Source organism: Lontra canadensis, unplaced genomic scaffold (assembly GCF_010015895.1).
Source record: "Lontra canadensis isolate GAN:19392208 unplaced genomic scaffold, GSC_riverotter_1.0 scaffold20, whole genome shotgun sequence".
Taxonomy (NCBI): Eukaryota; Metazoa; Chordata; class Mammalia; order Carnivora; family Mustelidae; genus Lontra; species Lontra canadensis.
In genome coordinates, this window is record NW_022631014.1 from 22170737 (window position 1) to 22186705 (window position 15969).

Here is a 15969-nt window from a genome sequence, read left to right on the forward strand (position 1 = left end):
GAAGTCAGAGGTTATAACCCTGGAATCAGGATCTCACAGTTCTATAGGCTTTCTTGCTCTCCTATTTTCTTCACTCTGGGGTACCTTCTGCCCAGAGGAGTAAATAATACAACTCTAAAAACAGAAAGGTTTTAATTTGTTCAGGACATTTGTTCAGGACAGCTAGAGAGACTGATTTCTCACACAACCAATCTCTGGAATATGAAAACCCAAAGCTGTAGTAGGTAGTGGTGATTATTGAGGAAAAAACATCTGGATAGGTCCTTGAAGGATTGGTATAAGAAAAGAGTCAGCTCAAGGAGCTGTTCTGGACCTGAAGAAGAAACTTCCCAAGGGTCCTCAGCCCTCAGCAGAAGTTCCTATGACAGGCTGAACTCCAATATAAAACCAACCTTGAGACACTGGCTGAGGCCCATCACTTGCACCTGGTCACCAGCCCAGAAAAAAAAAAAAAAACTCTGCCTTCATATTTGGACTATGTTCCTTCCTGGACCCTGCCTAAATTGTAATCCTACATGTTGCAGAAACAGCACACCAATCTTCTTTTTTTCAAATCTGGCCAATGTGCTTCCTAAGACTTCTAAACCAAAGAGACACCCAGATATAAAGCAAAAAGAAGACAGGTGGAACCACCAACAAACAAAAAGGCAACCTACTGATTGGGAGAAGATATATGCAAATTATATATCCAGTAAGGGGTTAATATCCAAATTACATTAAGAATTTATAAAACTCAAAAACCAAAAACACAAGTAATCTAATTAAAACCTGGGGGAAAAAACCTGAATAGACATTTTCCCAAAAACATATGATGGCCAACAAACACAGATAGAGAGACGCTCAACATCATTCATCATCAGGGAAATGCAAATCAAAACTACAATAAGATATCACCTCATATTTGTCAGAATGGCTACAATCAAAAACACAAGAAACAAGTGTTGGCAGGGATGTAGAGACAAGGGAACCCTCTTGCACTATTGGTGGGCTCAAAAAGCTGTCAGCTCAAAAGCTGTCAACAGTCAGACTCCTCATTACATAGAACAATCAGACTGCTGGCTGACTGACTTCTCTTCAGAAACAATGGAATCAAACAGAAGATAGTGGACTCATACTTTCAAAGTGCAGAAAGCACAATACTACAAATCTAGAACTCAATACCTGCAAAATACAACTGGAGAATGGAGGTGAAACAAAGACAAATAAAAATGGGAAGAATCTAGAACACACTTACGGTAAAGAACAAAGGCAGAAAGAAAATGACTCCACATGGAGGCTTGGAGATACAGGAAGGAACAAAGAACAACAAAAAGCCAAATATGTAAGTCAACCAAAATGAATGCTTCCTGTATAAAATAATGATAACAATAATAATTATTATTGTTAATTGTGTTTTATTAATAATAATTATTAGTATTGTGTTTAAAATGTAAAGTCTGGGGTGCCTGGGTGGCTCAGTGGGTTGAAGCCTCTGCCTTCAGCTCGGGTCATGGTCCCAGGGTCCTGGGATCAAGCCCCGCATCGGGCTCTCTGCTAGGCCGGGAGCCTGCTTCCTCCTCTCTCTCTCTGTCTGCCTCTGCCTACCTGTGATCTCTGTCAAATAAATGAATAAAAAAAAAAATCTTTAAAATGTAAAGTCAACTAAAATGCACAACAATTGTATATAAATTGATAGGAGGTTAAATGAAGTTAAAATTTTTAACATGGTCCATGAAGAGGATAGTAGTTCCAAATAATATCAGACTTTGACAAGTCCAAGACAGACACTATAATCTCCAGAGTAATCATCAAAATATAAATACTTAAAAAAAGAAAAATCAGGTGGGCATCGAGGCTGGAAGAGAAAATCATAGATCGGCTTATGGAGTGTGTGATTGTGTGTAGGAGGGAGATTTGGTGAATTTCCTGTTGGGCTCAGCATTATCCAAGCAACATTTAATATCAGTAGACAATGGTGCAATATCCATAAAGTTCTGATTAAAAAGAAGACATATTCATTAATTGGATACCTAGACAAGTCATTCTCCAAGTACAAATGCAACTGAGAAATATCCTGAAAGATGAAAGAACTCAGGAAATCTAACACTGTGAACCTCTCATGAAGAAAATTGTTAGAAAAATAAAATGAATATAAATAGCAGTAAACCAAAGTAAAGAAAATATAAATGCAATGCCAAGGTAAAAGAAATGCTGATGATGTGTTTTCAAATAGGAAAAAAAAATGACCACTGTGGGAATCACAGTTAGAGAAAAGGCTGTAAAAGTTATAAAACTTGGCAACGTTAAAATAAGATAACTAATAAAATCAGCAGTGTTAAGGAAATAACAGAAGAAAGTATGTTTGCTAATTCTTCAACTTTTATAGCAAATATTTCCAGATACCTTCCAAAGTTAAATTATATGGTTCAAACATAATTCCAAACTCTTGAATTTTTTTCATACTAAAGAATCTTTGAAATTAATATATTTTGTAATAAAAACCTAATTATCTTAAGTATAACTGTTTTAATTTTAATTTATTTTGTACTCTTAGGCAATTCTTCTAAACTTCTACCTACATACTCAGTTCTTTTTCTCCATTATATGCAGAGAGAGAGGTTTGAAGTGATTTTCACCAGAATGTTACTGATTATCTCTAGGATTTGTTTTTTGTTTTGTCTCTGGGGAGTGGAATTTGGAAGAATTTTTCTCTTCCTATGACCCTTTCTCCATTGCTTGAATGTTTTATGATGAGCAAGTAGTATTTTTTACGTAATAAAAGTCACTTTTCTAAAAGAAAGATAGGGCACCTGGGTAGCTCAGTAGGTTAAGTCTCTGCCTTCAGCTCAGGTCATGATCTCAGGGTCCTGGGATCAAGTCCCACATCAGGCTCTCTGCCTACTTGTGATCTCTCTCTGTGTGTCCAATAAATAAAATCTTTTTTAAAAAATTAAAAATATAAAAGAAAGATAAACAACAAAATGAGAGAAGTATTTGCAACATATATGACAAGCAATAGCAATATACAGCCATATAAACACCACCAGGAGGAATTAAACACTAGAAGATATTGGCATAGGACATGAAGTCAGTTCACTAAGAAAAAATACAAATATTGGTAAGAAATAAATAAAATGCTCTACTCCATTAATTATCAAGCATGAAAAACTCGATAGAAATAAGATATAAATATTCATTAATCATATAGGCAAAAATTAGAAACATTATCAGTCTACATTTGGTGAACAACTTCTAGTACTCACTTCTTATATGCTACAGCCATGTAGTTTGGAATACACAAAATGTACTGTGCTTTTTTCAGTATTGTGAGTTTTAGGCAAAATCAGGACACTGATGGGATATGAGTGGGGGCAATACAGACCCATGCATAGAATTCTTTTCATGTTCTAGTTCTCTTCCCAAATTTTTAATCTTGTCTTTTATCCCAAGTTCCTTAAATGCATTTGTGCTACTTTACAGTGATTTCCAACACAATCTCATCACTTTGAATCACCAAAGGCAACCAGAATTTTCATCTGCTACTAATGGGTGTATGAAATGGTACAATCACTTCAAAGAACTGTTTGCAAGTTTCTAATAAAGCTAAAATACATTGACACTATACCCCAGAAATTCCACTCCTAACTATGTACCTGAAAGCACTCAGTATCTAAATCTGTAAACCTTGGGCAGGAATATTCACAGCAGTTTTCCTTATAATAGACAAAAATAGAACACAAACCAAATGTCCATCAACAGGAGCATGATTAAACTGGTTCATCCGGGTAATGAGCTACCGCTCAAAAATTCAAAGGAATGAGCCACTGATCATACAACAACGCATGTGAACTTCACAGACATTATTTGAGCAGACGAGTACACATTATATGCTTTCGTGTATTTGAAGTTCTGGAACAGGGACAACGTACCTATGGTGATAAATGACAAAATAGAGGCTATCTTTGGGGATTGGGCTATTGACTGGAAAGGGACATGAGAAAAACTTCAGGGGTAAGAGAAGTGTTCCATATCTTAATCTGAGTGTTGATTATATAGCTATATGCAAAAGTTAAAATTCTTCTAACTGTCCATTTATGATTTCTGCATTTTAAATAAATTTAAATTGTTGGCTTGAAAGAAAGGCCATTTGCCCCACCCACAAGGAATAGAATATCAGTGGCTGCTACATGTCTAAGCCTTGCACCTTCTCTCCCAACACTTAGTAGATTCCTGGTTGCCTGGGAACCACCAGAGCCTGGGAAGAACCTGAAGAGCTGGATGGATTCAGTCCAAGGAGAGAAAGGGGTGACTGACCTCATTTCATTACTTTGGATGGAGCTGTATCTATGCTGTTTGGTAAAACAGCACAAATGTAAACGAGGTGTAAACTGCTTTCACATCTCATTTAGGGAACAGATGAGGCGTGAAATGCATTTCACAGGCACAAGTACTGGAGGGGTATGCTTAGCATGGTGCAATGTAGAACATTTGTTCCTCATCCCTCAGGGATGCTGGATTATTTCTGAACATGGCTACTGTAGGGACAGGAGAAGGGGGTGGGGGTGTCAGTGCAGGGGGAGGAAGAAGGGCTCTGCTGTCTCCTGTACTTGTGACACCTACCTTCCTTCCTCCACCTGACTACCTCCTCCACATCTGTTAAAGTCCAGCTCAGGCATCGCCTCCCTACTCTTTGCTTACTCCCACTGATTCATGGCTCTCCCCTCGGGTCACCTACAGTACTTGGCTCAGCACACAAATCTGTCACTTATTGTCCTCTGCTTTGTATTACAAAGACAAGGAATATGTACCATTCTTGTCATCCACTGGTGGAATCCAGTAGTTGCTCAATTGACCCTTAAGGAATGAATGTGAACTGAGGCAGGGGAAATAGGGAGGGAGAATAATGTACCTCAGGATGACATTTTAGCAGTCAAGACTTCTTCAAACACCCAAAAGAAATATAAAGTTCCAGAGACAATTCAAAATCTTAGATGACATATCATTTTATACTTCTCTCAAAGACAAACACATATACACCCTTCAGGGTAAGCTTATGTATAAAGATAAATGTAGCAGTTATGTTCTTCTTCCTTTTTTTAATTATTAAAGAAATGGTTTGCCCCCTTTTGTAAGAGGAACTTTGATATCTCAGATTGATAACTGTTACATCTCTATCACCATTTTAAAATATTTGGCTGGTTTTATAGACCTTTGCCAGAAAACAGAAGATCTTTTTAAAGAAAACAGTTTGGGGCTTACATTCCCAATGCTGCAGCTTGATAGCAATTATATATGTCTCTGTGTGAACTGCAACTTATATACTGAATTTTTTCCCTACTTAGGTGACCAAAATGAGGAAGATTCCAGGCTATAACACACATGAAACTATCATACCAAAGGTTTTTCATTTAGACAATTCCAGAAATCACTGAGAAATTGAGATGGAGTAACATATTGTGAAATAAATATTTCATTTAGATTTAGAAGATCTGAGATCAAGCCTTGCTTCAAACTTGACCTTGACAAATTACTTAACATCTCAAGATCTTCATTTCTTCCTAGGCAAAAGCTGATTGATTCTGGGGTACAGTGTACACTCATTCTATGGCCCAATGATTGCTTTCTCCAAGGAATATATTTCAGACAAGTACCCAAATTCAGATGCATGAGGATATTCATCCCAGCACTGCTTATAAAAGGAGAAAGTTGGAAACAATGTGAAAGCTTCTAAATGGGGGCATGGATCAATAATATCTGCATATGAAAAGGACACATATACCTACTTAGATGGGTCTCAAAGACAAAAGGTTGAGAGAAAAATGAGAGACGCAGTTTGGAATTTATAGCACAATAGCATTTAGGTAAAGAAACACTCAAGATAGAGGAGAATTAGTATTAGAGATGAAAGGGACAAAAGTAATATAAAATATTGACAAAATAAAAAGAGACTGTATCTGAAGTAATGTCAAATGAGAGACATTAAACGTTGGTTTAGCAAAATAGAGACAGAGAAGGATAGGCAACTATTTCTAGGTGAATAAGGTTTTACTTCCCCTGATTAACTCAAGTGAGAGCCAAAACCCTCAAGACTTTTCAATGGCTTTAAACATGGCCTGAGATTTTGACATCATCTTCTGTATTTGGAAAAAGTTTAGGCCCCATGTGTTTAAATGGGATACTCTGCACAATGGAAGTGCCAGATTGTCACAGATTTTACTCAGTATTGACAATCAAGGCATTTTTTTAATTGTTAATGCAATGTTAATTGGGACCATGCTAACATTTAATTAATTTTAAGTACAATAGATCATTTGTCAACAAAAGGGGGTAAAAATATTAATTGAAACACATGTGAATGGTTATTTGCCATGTGTAGGAAACACCCTACCATTAAAGTTAATCACAGTGTGATTAATTGATTTTAATTGATTCAAGATGGGTTCCTGTGGCAAACATAAGTCTGTCAATAAAACTTACAATTAAGCCTCATTATGAAAAGCAAAGTTACTAAGACAAGCACCAACAGGCAGAGCAGCAGCAGACTATTTTCCTTATGATTTAGAAGGAAAGAAAGGACAGCATTTCAGGGAGAATGAAAAGTCCCAGAGACTGGGCATTTGGGGAAAGTAGAAGAGATGATCAGAGAACATACTTGAGTCTGGGAAATGGAAACTGACTGATGAAAGCTCTGGAGATGAGAGGGTGGTAGGGAGCTGAGTCCAGTGGTGGATGGGGAAGGCCAGTGGGGGCAGCAGCTCTATCCATCAAGTACAGAGATGAGAAAGGCTCTGAAACGCAATGGGGTATACAGATGCAGGGAGCCAGAGTGTTTCAGAGGCTCTGAAACACACTGGAATGGACAGGATCACAAGTCTTATAAAACAGGAGTGAACTTTCCCTACAAAAGAGATGTTAAGTTGAATCCTTTGCTGATTAACATGGATGGGGCAATCAAAGCCTCCAGGGAGCTGGGTCACAGTCATGACTGCTGTTCAGAATGTTGGATGTCCACATGGAACTCCAGGAAGTCTTTAGGATGCCTAGCTTTGCACATGATTCTCATTGGCCTACAAGGCCAATGCATTCATTCACTTACTATTACTCCGGAAATTCAAGTGATTGTCATTTGTTTTCATTATAAGCAGGGGATATGAGGCTTTCCATGATAATGTCCCATAAAACTTCCATGATTTCTACTCCCTCACCCCATGAGGGAAAGTTGGAACCCACCAACAAAGTGCTTTTTCCAGGTATTGGATATGAGTATAAAAACTTTTTATCTCAGTTTGAATTACTCCAAAAGTACAGCTGTAGCATAATTAATACATTTGGTCACTGTCCCCAGTTCTTGCCAGAATTTCAAATACCTTGGAGCTTCCTTTAGTGATAGGAGTGTCTTTGTTATGCTAATGAGTGACTTAAGACAGTAGCCTCTACATAGCTTCAAGATATGAACTGGTCACCAAAAAGACCAACCAAGTAATTAGAGAATTGGAATTATGGGCCAGCCCAATATATGGGAAAGGAAATGGAGCTGGAGATTAAGCTCAATCATGACTTAATCAGTGAATTAATCAATAATAATTATTAACCCATAATAATCAGGAATAATACCTATGTAATGAAACTCCAAAAGTAACTCTGGATACCAAGGCTCAGTGAAGCTTCCTCATTGAACATACTGATGTGCAGGATAAATGAGGTACCCAGATTGCACAGAAAGAGGACATGGAAGCTCTGGTAACCCTCTTAGAGGTTGCCCTATCCATCTCTTTCAAATGGCTCTTCCTGAGTTACAACATTTTTTTTTAATTTTTTTTAAATTTTATTTTTTATAAACATACAATATATTTTTATCCCCAGGGATACAGGTCTGTGAATCGCCAGGTTTACACACTTCACAGCACTCACCATAGCACATACCCTCCCCAATGTCCATAACCCCACCCCCCCTCTCCCAACCCCCCTCCCCCCAGCAACCCTCAGTTTGTTTTGTGAGATTAAGAGTCACTCATGGTTTGTCTCCCTCCCAATACCATCTTGTTTCATTTACTCTTCTTCTACCCCCTTAACCCCCCATGTTGCATCTCCTCTCCCTCATATCAGGGAGATCATATGATAGTTGTCTTTCTCTGATTGACTTATTTCGCTAAGCATGATACCCTCTAGTTCCATCCACATCATCGCGAATGGCAAGATTTCATTTCTTTTGATGGCTGCATAGTATTCCATTGTGTATATATACCACTTCTTCTTTATCCATTCATCTGTTGATGGACATCCAAGTTCTTTCCATAGTTTGGCTATTGTAGACATTGCTGCTATAAACATTCGGGTACACGTGCCCCTTCGGATCACTACATTTGTATCTTTAGGGTAAATACCCAGCAGTGCAATTGCTGGGTCATAGGGTAGTTCTATTTTCAACATTCTGAGGAACCTCCATGCTGTTTTCCAGAGTGGTTGCACCAGCTTGCATTCCCACCAACAGTGTAGGAGGGTTCCCCTGTCTCCGCATCCTCGCCAGCATCTGTCATTTCCTGACTTGTTAATTTTAGCCATTCTAACTGGTGTGAGGTGGTATCTCATTGTGGTTTTGATTTGTATTTCCCTGATGCCGAGTGATGTGGAGCACTTTTTCATGTGTCTGTTGGCCATCTGGATGTCTTCTTTGCAGAAATGTCTGTTCATGTCTTCTGCCCATTTCTTGATTGGATTATTTGTTCTTTGGGTGTTGAGTTTGCTAAGTTCTTTATAGATTTTGCACACTAGCCCTTTATCTGATATGTCATTTGCAAATATCTTCTCCCATTCTGTCAGTTGTCTTTTGGTTTTGATTACTCTTTCCTTTGCTGTGCAAAAGCTTTTGATCTTGATAAAATCCCAATAGTTCATTTTTGTCCTTGCTTCCCTTGCCTTTGGCGATGTTCCTAGGAAGATGTTGCTGCAGCTGAGGTCGAAGAGGTTGTTGCCTGTGTTCTCCTCAAGGATTTGGATGGATTCCTTTCTCACATTGAGGTCCTTCATCCATTTTGAGTCTATTTTCATGTGCGGTGTAAGGAAATGATCCAATTTCATTTTTCTGCATTTGGCTGTACAATTTTCCCAACACAATTTATTGAAGAGGCTGTCTTTTTTCCATTGGACATTCTTTCCTGCTTTGTCGAAGATTAGTTGACCATAGAGTTAAGGGTCTATTTCTGGGCTCTCTATTCTGTTCCATCGATCTGTGTGTCTGTTTTTGTGCCAGTACCATGCTGTCTTGATGATGACAGCTTTATAATAGAGCTTGAAGTCCGGAATTGTGATGCCACCAACTTTGGCTTTCTTTTTCAATATTCTTTTGGCTATTCGAGGTGTTTTCTGGTTCCATATAAATTTTAGTATTATTTGTTCCATTTCTTTGAAAAAAATGGATGGTACTTTGATAGGAATTGCATTAAATGTGTAGATTGCTTTAGGTAGCATAGACATTTTCACAATATTTATTCTTCCAATCCAGGAGCATGGAACATTTTTCCATTTCTTTGTGTCTTCCTCAATTTCTTTCATGAGTACTTTATAGTTTTCTGTGTATAGATTCTTAGTCTCTTTGGTTAGGTTTATTCCTAGGTATCTTATAGTTTTGGGTGCAATTGTAAATGGGATGGACTCCTTAATTTCTCTTTCTTCTGTCTTGTTGTTGGTGTAGAGAAATGAAACTGATTTCTGTGCATTGATTTTATATCCTGACACTTTACTGAATTCCTGTACCAGTTCTAGCAGTTTTGGAGTGGAGTCTTTTGGGTTTTCCACATATAGTATCATATCATCTGCAAAGAGTGATAGTTTGACTTCTTCTTTGCCAATTTGGATGCCTTTAATTTCCTTTTGTTGTCTGATTGCTGAGGCTAGGACTTCTAGTACTATGTTGAATAGCAGTGGTGATAACGGACATCCCTGCCGTGTTCCTGACCTTAGCGGAAAAGCTTTCAGTTTTTCTCCACTGAGAATGATATTTGCGGTGGGTTTTTCATAGATGGCTTTGATAATATTGAGGTATGTGCCCTCTATCCCTACACTTTGAAGAGTTTTGATCAGGAAGGGATGCTGTACTTTGTCAAATGCTTTTTCAGCATCTATGGGGAATATCATGTGGTTCTTGTTCTTTCTTTTATTAATGTGTTGTATCACATTGATTGATTTGTGGATGTTGAACCAACCTTGCAGCCCTGGAATAAATCCCACTTGGTCGTGGTGAATAATCCTTTTAATGTACTATTGAATCCTAGTATTTTGGTGAGAATTTTTGCATCTGTGTTCATCAAGGATATTGGTCTGTAGTTCTCTTTTTTGATGGGATCCTTGTCTGGTTTTGGAATCAAGGTGATGCTGGCCTCATAAAATGAGTTTGGAAGTTTTCCTTCCATTTCTATTTTTTGGAACAGTTTCAGAATAGGAATTAGTTCTTCTTTAAATGTTTGGTAGAATTCCCCCGGGAAGCCGTCTGGCCCTGGGCTTTTGTTTGTTTGGAGATTTTTGATGACTGTTTCAATCTCCTTACTGGTTATGGGTCTGTTCAGGCTTTCTATTTCTTCCTGGTTCAGTTGTGGTAGTTTATATGTCTCTAGGAATGCATCCATTTCTTCCAGATTGTCAAATTTGTTGGCATAGAGTTGCTCATAGTATGTTCTTATAATTGTTTCTGTTTCTTTGGTGTTTGTTGTGATCTCTCCTCTTTCATTCCTGATTTTATTTATTTGGGTCCTTTCTCTTTTCTTTTTGATAAGTCTGGCCAGGGGTTTATCAATCTTATTAATTCTTTCAAAGAACCAGCTCCTAGTTTCGTTGATTTGTTCTATTGTTTTTTTGGTTTCTATTTCATTGATTTCTGCTCTGATCTTTATGATTTCTCTTCTCCTGCTGGGTTTAGGGTTTCTTTCTTGTTCTTTCTCCAGCTCCTTTAGGTGTAGGGTTAGGTTGTGTACTTGAGACCTTTCTTGTTTCTTGAGAAAGGCTTGTACCACTATATATTTTCCTCTCAGGACTGCCTTTGTTGTGTCCCACAGATTTTGAACCATTGTGTTTTCATTATCATTTGTTTCCATGAATTTTTTCAATTCTTCTTTAATTTCCTGGTTGACCTATTCATTCTTTAGAAGGATGCTGTTTAGTCTCCATGCATTTGGGTTCTTTCCAAATTTCCTCTTGTGATTGACTTCTAGCTTCAGAGCATTGTGGTCTGAAACTATGCAGGGGATGATCCCAATCTTTTGATACCAGTTGAGACCTGATTTAGGATCGAGGATGTCATCTATTCTGGAGAATGTTCCATGTGCACTAGAGAAGAATGTGTATTCTGTTGCTTTGGGATGAAATGTTCTGAATATATCTGTGATGTCCATCTGGTCCAGTGTGTCATTTAAGGCCTTTATTTCCTTGTTGATCTTTTCTGAGTTACAACATTTATAATAAAAATGTAATCATAATTACAGTGCTTTCAGGGAGTCCTATGGGATTTTCTAGCAAATTATCAAAACTGAGGAGTCATAGAAGTCTCTCAATTTATAGCCAGTAGGTCAGAATCAAGTGCCCTGAGACTTGCAGGTGACACCTGAAATAGAGCAGTATTGTGAAGAATTTGTCTTTGTGGGGTGTACAAAAATACCAGGTAGTTAGTGTCTGAATAGAACCCAGTTGGTGTCAGAGAATTGGTGTCAAGACACAAAAGCTTAAGACAAAAGCTTGGGTGCTGACAACTTATTTAAGAGGCAGTTCCTTGAAAAAAAAGTAAGAAATGAGGCAGAGAAGAGAGAAAAGCTGATATATAAGGCAGTAATTGTTGGTTACCTCTAGGGCATCTAGCGGTCAGTACTGTTGGGGATGTGTGAAAGAACCAGAGAGAAGACATCTACAAAGACAAAGAGGTCAAGGGACTCCACTGATTCTTTTCCCTAGTTGGTTAAGGGTTGCTCTGGGGAAGGGACTCGTTAATTCCTCCACCTCTCTGGTTACGACTGAATGTTCTCCTTGGCTTCAGAAAAATTCCTGAAGCAACAAAGCAGAGAGACAGAGAGGTATAAGGTTGATCCAAAGTGCCAGAAACATACAAGAATCAGAGGGTTTGAAAAAAGAAGCAATGTGGTGCATGACAAGTACCTGGTACACTCATGAATCTCAAGAGTAATTCTTTATAGAGTAACTTAAACTGTTTTTTGGAGTAAAATCATAAACAAATCTTTTCTAAGGCAGATTTCAAGCTGTAGAATGCTTTCCTTTCCCTTCCAGTTCTACCCTAGAGGAATGAGCCCAAGGGGTTACTTACAAATAATTCACTAGGCTTATACCATGTGACATTGGCCTCCCTTGCAAGAACTGATTTGATTAGAACTGACATCTCTCCCTAAGAAGCTAATCTGTGGGCTAGCTACTGGTCCATGGGAGTAATGTGGGAGAGGGTCATGTTGTCAGTGCTGGAGCTAGAGTGAGAACAAAGGGAGGACGACTGAATCCCAATAATTAAGGAACTGCCATATTACAAGAATGTACCAAGATGGTCTGAGGCAGGAGTTACCTTGGATAGAGCAAACATCTAATTTCCCAATTACATTCCAGTATCCACAGAACCCCATGCTATGGCTCTGCTCCTGCAAGAGGTCTTCAGAGCAACTCATGGACAACTTCATAACACTGACAACTTCACAACAGTCCTATTACTATAGCTAGCCTGAATGAATGCTCTGTTCCTGGCCATGTAAGAGTCCTGAACAACAGACTGTTTCCAGTAGAAGTGTTCTCAAGTGGCTTGAAACCAGCCATAGCCACCAGAATCTGCACTGTCTACCTTGAAGGTTGCTTTCCTCTATCCATCATCACCATCCCAACCTTGGCCAAGCAGGTATCCAACAAAGAGATCTCAGTGATATTCACTGAGCCGGGTTTGGAGGTAGAAAAACTGTAAGTATCAGAGACTCCATTTAAATATAGGTAAGGTAAAATGCCTGAGGGCTTGCCAAGGAGAGAGGAAAAGACTGAGAAGACATACATTTTGACCCAGTTCTAGAATATTTCTTGTAGCACATACATCTGATGGGGCAATGGAGTTGACATCCAAAATAAAACCGTCTTCCTATGACAAGCACCACTTTCAACCTGCCTTTCTTGACTAGAGCAATAGTACTTACTTATAAAAGAGTCAATATTAATATCATGCAGAATAATTGAATGACAAATCCTGTTTTCACTTCTCTCTGCATGTTGGCTTTCAGTCTTGCTCCATATAACGGGACATCTGACCAAATTCACATCCTTCAAATTTTGGAACCAATGACCACAGTCAAGAAGACACAACATTATGACTGCCTGATCCTGAGTGGTTTGGCCAATGCTTTGACCAGAAACATGGGACATGGTACCAAAGAAAGTAGGGAAAGTAACCATACCTATCTCTACCACTTTCCCTGCATATTCATTCTATAAGTATATTCAGTACCTACTATGGACCAGGCACTGTACTAGGCTCTGAGCTTGCAATGGTGAGCAAACTCAATATAGTCCCACCCCCACTGAGCTTACAGTTGAGAGATTCTAGCTGACTTTAGAAACAAGCTAGCTAACATCTCTGAACTTCACTTATCACTGTAAAATGACAATAATAGTATTTACCTTTCATTGTTACTGCAGGGAAAATTAGATGTGGCTTCCAATGTTCAGCATTAGCAGGTCAAGCTGTGTGCTATGGCCAGGAGGGGCAGCTGCAATGTCCTCATTACCTCAAATTCTGTAGTGAGATTTGGGATATTGCTCCTGGCTGCACAGCTTCCAAACTGTTCTTTAGTTTTGCTGGAGATTCTATGTACAAGCTAATATTCTTTAATAAATTACCCTTCTGCTCAAGCCAGTTCTGACTATTTGCTACTAAAAGCCTTAACTGATAAAGTTAATAACGGTAACTTAATAAATGGTAACTATAGTTACTAATCCCTCACCCTTTTGTCCCTTTATTAAGAAAAGTACATCTGAGAGGCATGAAAAGTAGGACCCAAAAAAGTAGCCCTAAGAATTAAATATGACCCAAGCTCTACCCACAGCAGAAGTTGAAGGCAGCCCCATGTCTGATGGACAGGTAGGGTGAAGAGTCTTTGTCATTTCTGAGGGACCAGAGGAAGTGGGGAGGCAGTTTCACCCTCCACATGCAGAGGTATAACAGTGACTTCTCCAAAGGAACATTAGATGCTGCCACTTCAACTTCAGGTTGAATTTCAGACACTTAAATTTGTTATACCGTTTCTATTGAGTTCTGCATCTTTGGTGGATTAGAGAGGTAGAGAATCTTAGATCTTCCTTATCATTCAGAAAACATTAAAGAAAGCCATGTCCAATCTTTGACCTTCACAGGAAAATTATAGGACATGACTGGCTAACATGCAGGACACGACTTGGGGCACAGGTGGTTTCCAAATGAGGAGTCACAGAATTTTGCCCAACTGACCCTGACATGATGCACCCATCAGATAGTTCTTAAGGGACAGCTGGGTCACTACTCACACACATCAGGGCAGGTCACTCTCTGAACACCTGCCTGAGGGGAAATGTCTGTCTTCCTGGAAACACATCTAACTAGCGGTCTAATGACTTTGGAATTTACCTGGTCTTGTTTCTCTCACTCCACCCTCACCTAGCTGAAGAGTCACATCACCTCACTTACATCCTGTGATACTTTAAAGTTAACCTCTTGCCACCTCGGTTCCTTTGCCTTTAAAATGGAAGTCATTGTATCTAACATAGTGAGAGTATTATATGCAGTATCCATAAAATACTAAGTCGATGTGAAATGGTTGACCATAATCTCATATTAAAAGTCCAATAAATTTGTTTTTTTTAATTTTAAAAAAAGACCAGGAAGTACAACTAATTCTGTCATTACCCGCACTTGCCAGAAAGCAGAGCAGAGAGCCCAGGTGGCATAGGTAGCAACCTTTGCTGACTTGGCCTTCATGGCTCTGCCTCCCCTTTTTCACATATCCTCAGAGAGGTGGGGAGAAGACCAAGAGCAATGACTGGGTCTACCACAGTTAACACCACCAAGCAGAGTTTACAGAGAGATTCAGAGACTCCTTGTCCCAGCCCCAGAGAATGATGCCCATTTATGATCTTCCTCTGGGCTACCATTGGCTGGTCTAGGGAACCAGAGAGACTCTCCTCATCAACACACTGACATGTGACCATTTCTAGAATGCCACACCAGTGCCACCTCCCGTATGGCAGAAGTTAGACTCAGGGGAACCTGGGGTGAGAGTATAGAGATTCTTCAATGCGTGCATGAATGTAGAGCTACTTTGGTGCTTAGCATAGAGCCATAGAAGATTTTGGAATAAAGAAATAGAATGTTAAGATCAGTTTAAATTCTGACATTTAAGTTGGGGTGAGAATAACCAAGACTAACGTTTCCCTAGGTCTGACTTTTGACAGGCTTCCTTCTGACTATTGGCTCTGATCTCCCTTTCCTTAGAGCATTTACTGGTGATTGGAAAACTGGTGATTGGAAATTCTTTCCCTGTGCCTTTGAGAACTAACTCTTCTCCCAGCCAGTTACAACTAAGGGATGTTGTTCTGAAGGACGCAGGAGTCATCCCTTTGAAATGCAATCCTCAAGAGAAGATTAAAGCCATTTCCCAGTTTCTGCTGGCAGGATAGAAGCCTAACTTGGATAAACACCAATTAACGAATACAGACAGACTAATCACATTGACCAACCTGCCCCCTAAAGTTCTCCAGTACTTTTCCACACAATACTTAAAAACTCCCATGTTCTGTTTCTATGAAATTGAATTCAATCTTTCTCCCCATGGCAATAATCTTGATCTTTATTACAGTAGTCCTGACTAAAATCTTCCTTACATCGTTAACTCCATCAAGTGTGATTTTTTTTTTCCCTGACAAAGGTAAGCAAAGGAGCAATTTAGAAGCTGTTATAGTTTTCCAAAAGAACAGAGAGAAGAAAAGACAGTA

At 38.9% G+C, this 15969-nt stretch overlaps 1 long non-coding RNA gene across 1 annotated transcript; it reads left to right on the top strand.

The window, feature by feature from the left end:
• Positions 1 to 3942: 3942 nt before the first annotated feature.
• On the top strand, positions 3943 to 5420 carry LOC116869820. The gene is made up of 3 exons (XR_004383109.1): positions 3943 to 3990; positions 4203 to 4284; positions 5322 to 5420. It is a non-coding gene; the product is annotated as an uncharacterized LOC116869820 (long non-coding RNA).
• The last annotated feature ends 10549 nt before the right edge of the window (positions 5421 to 15969 follow it).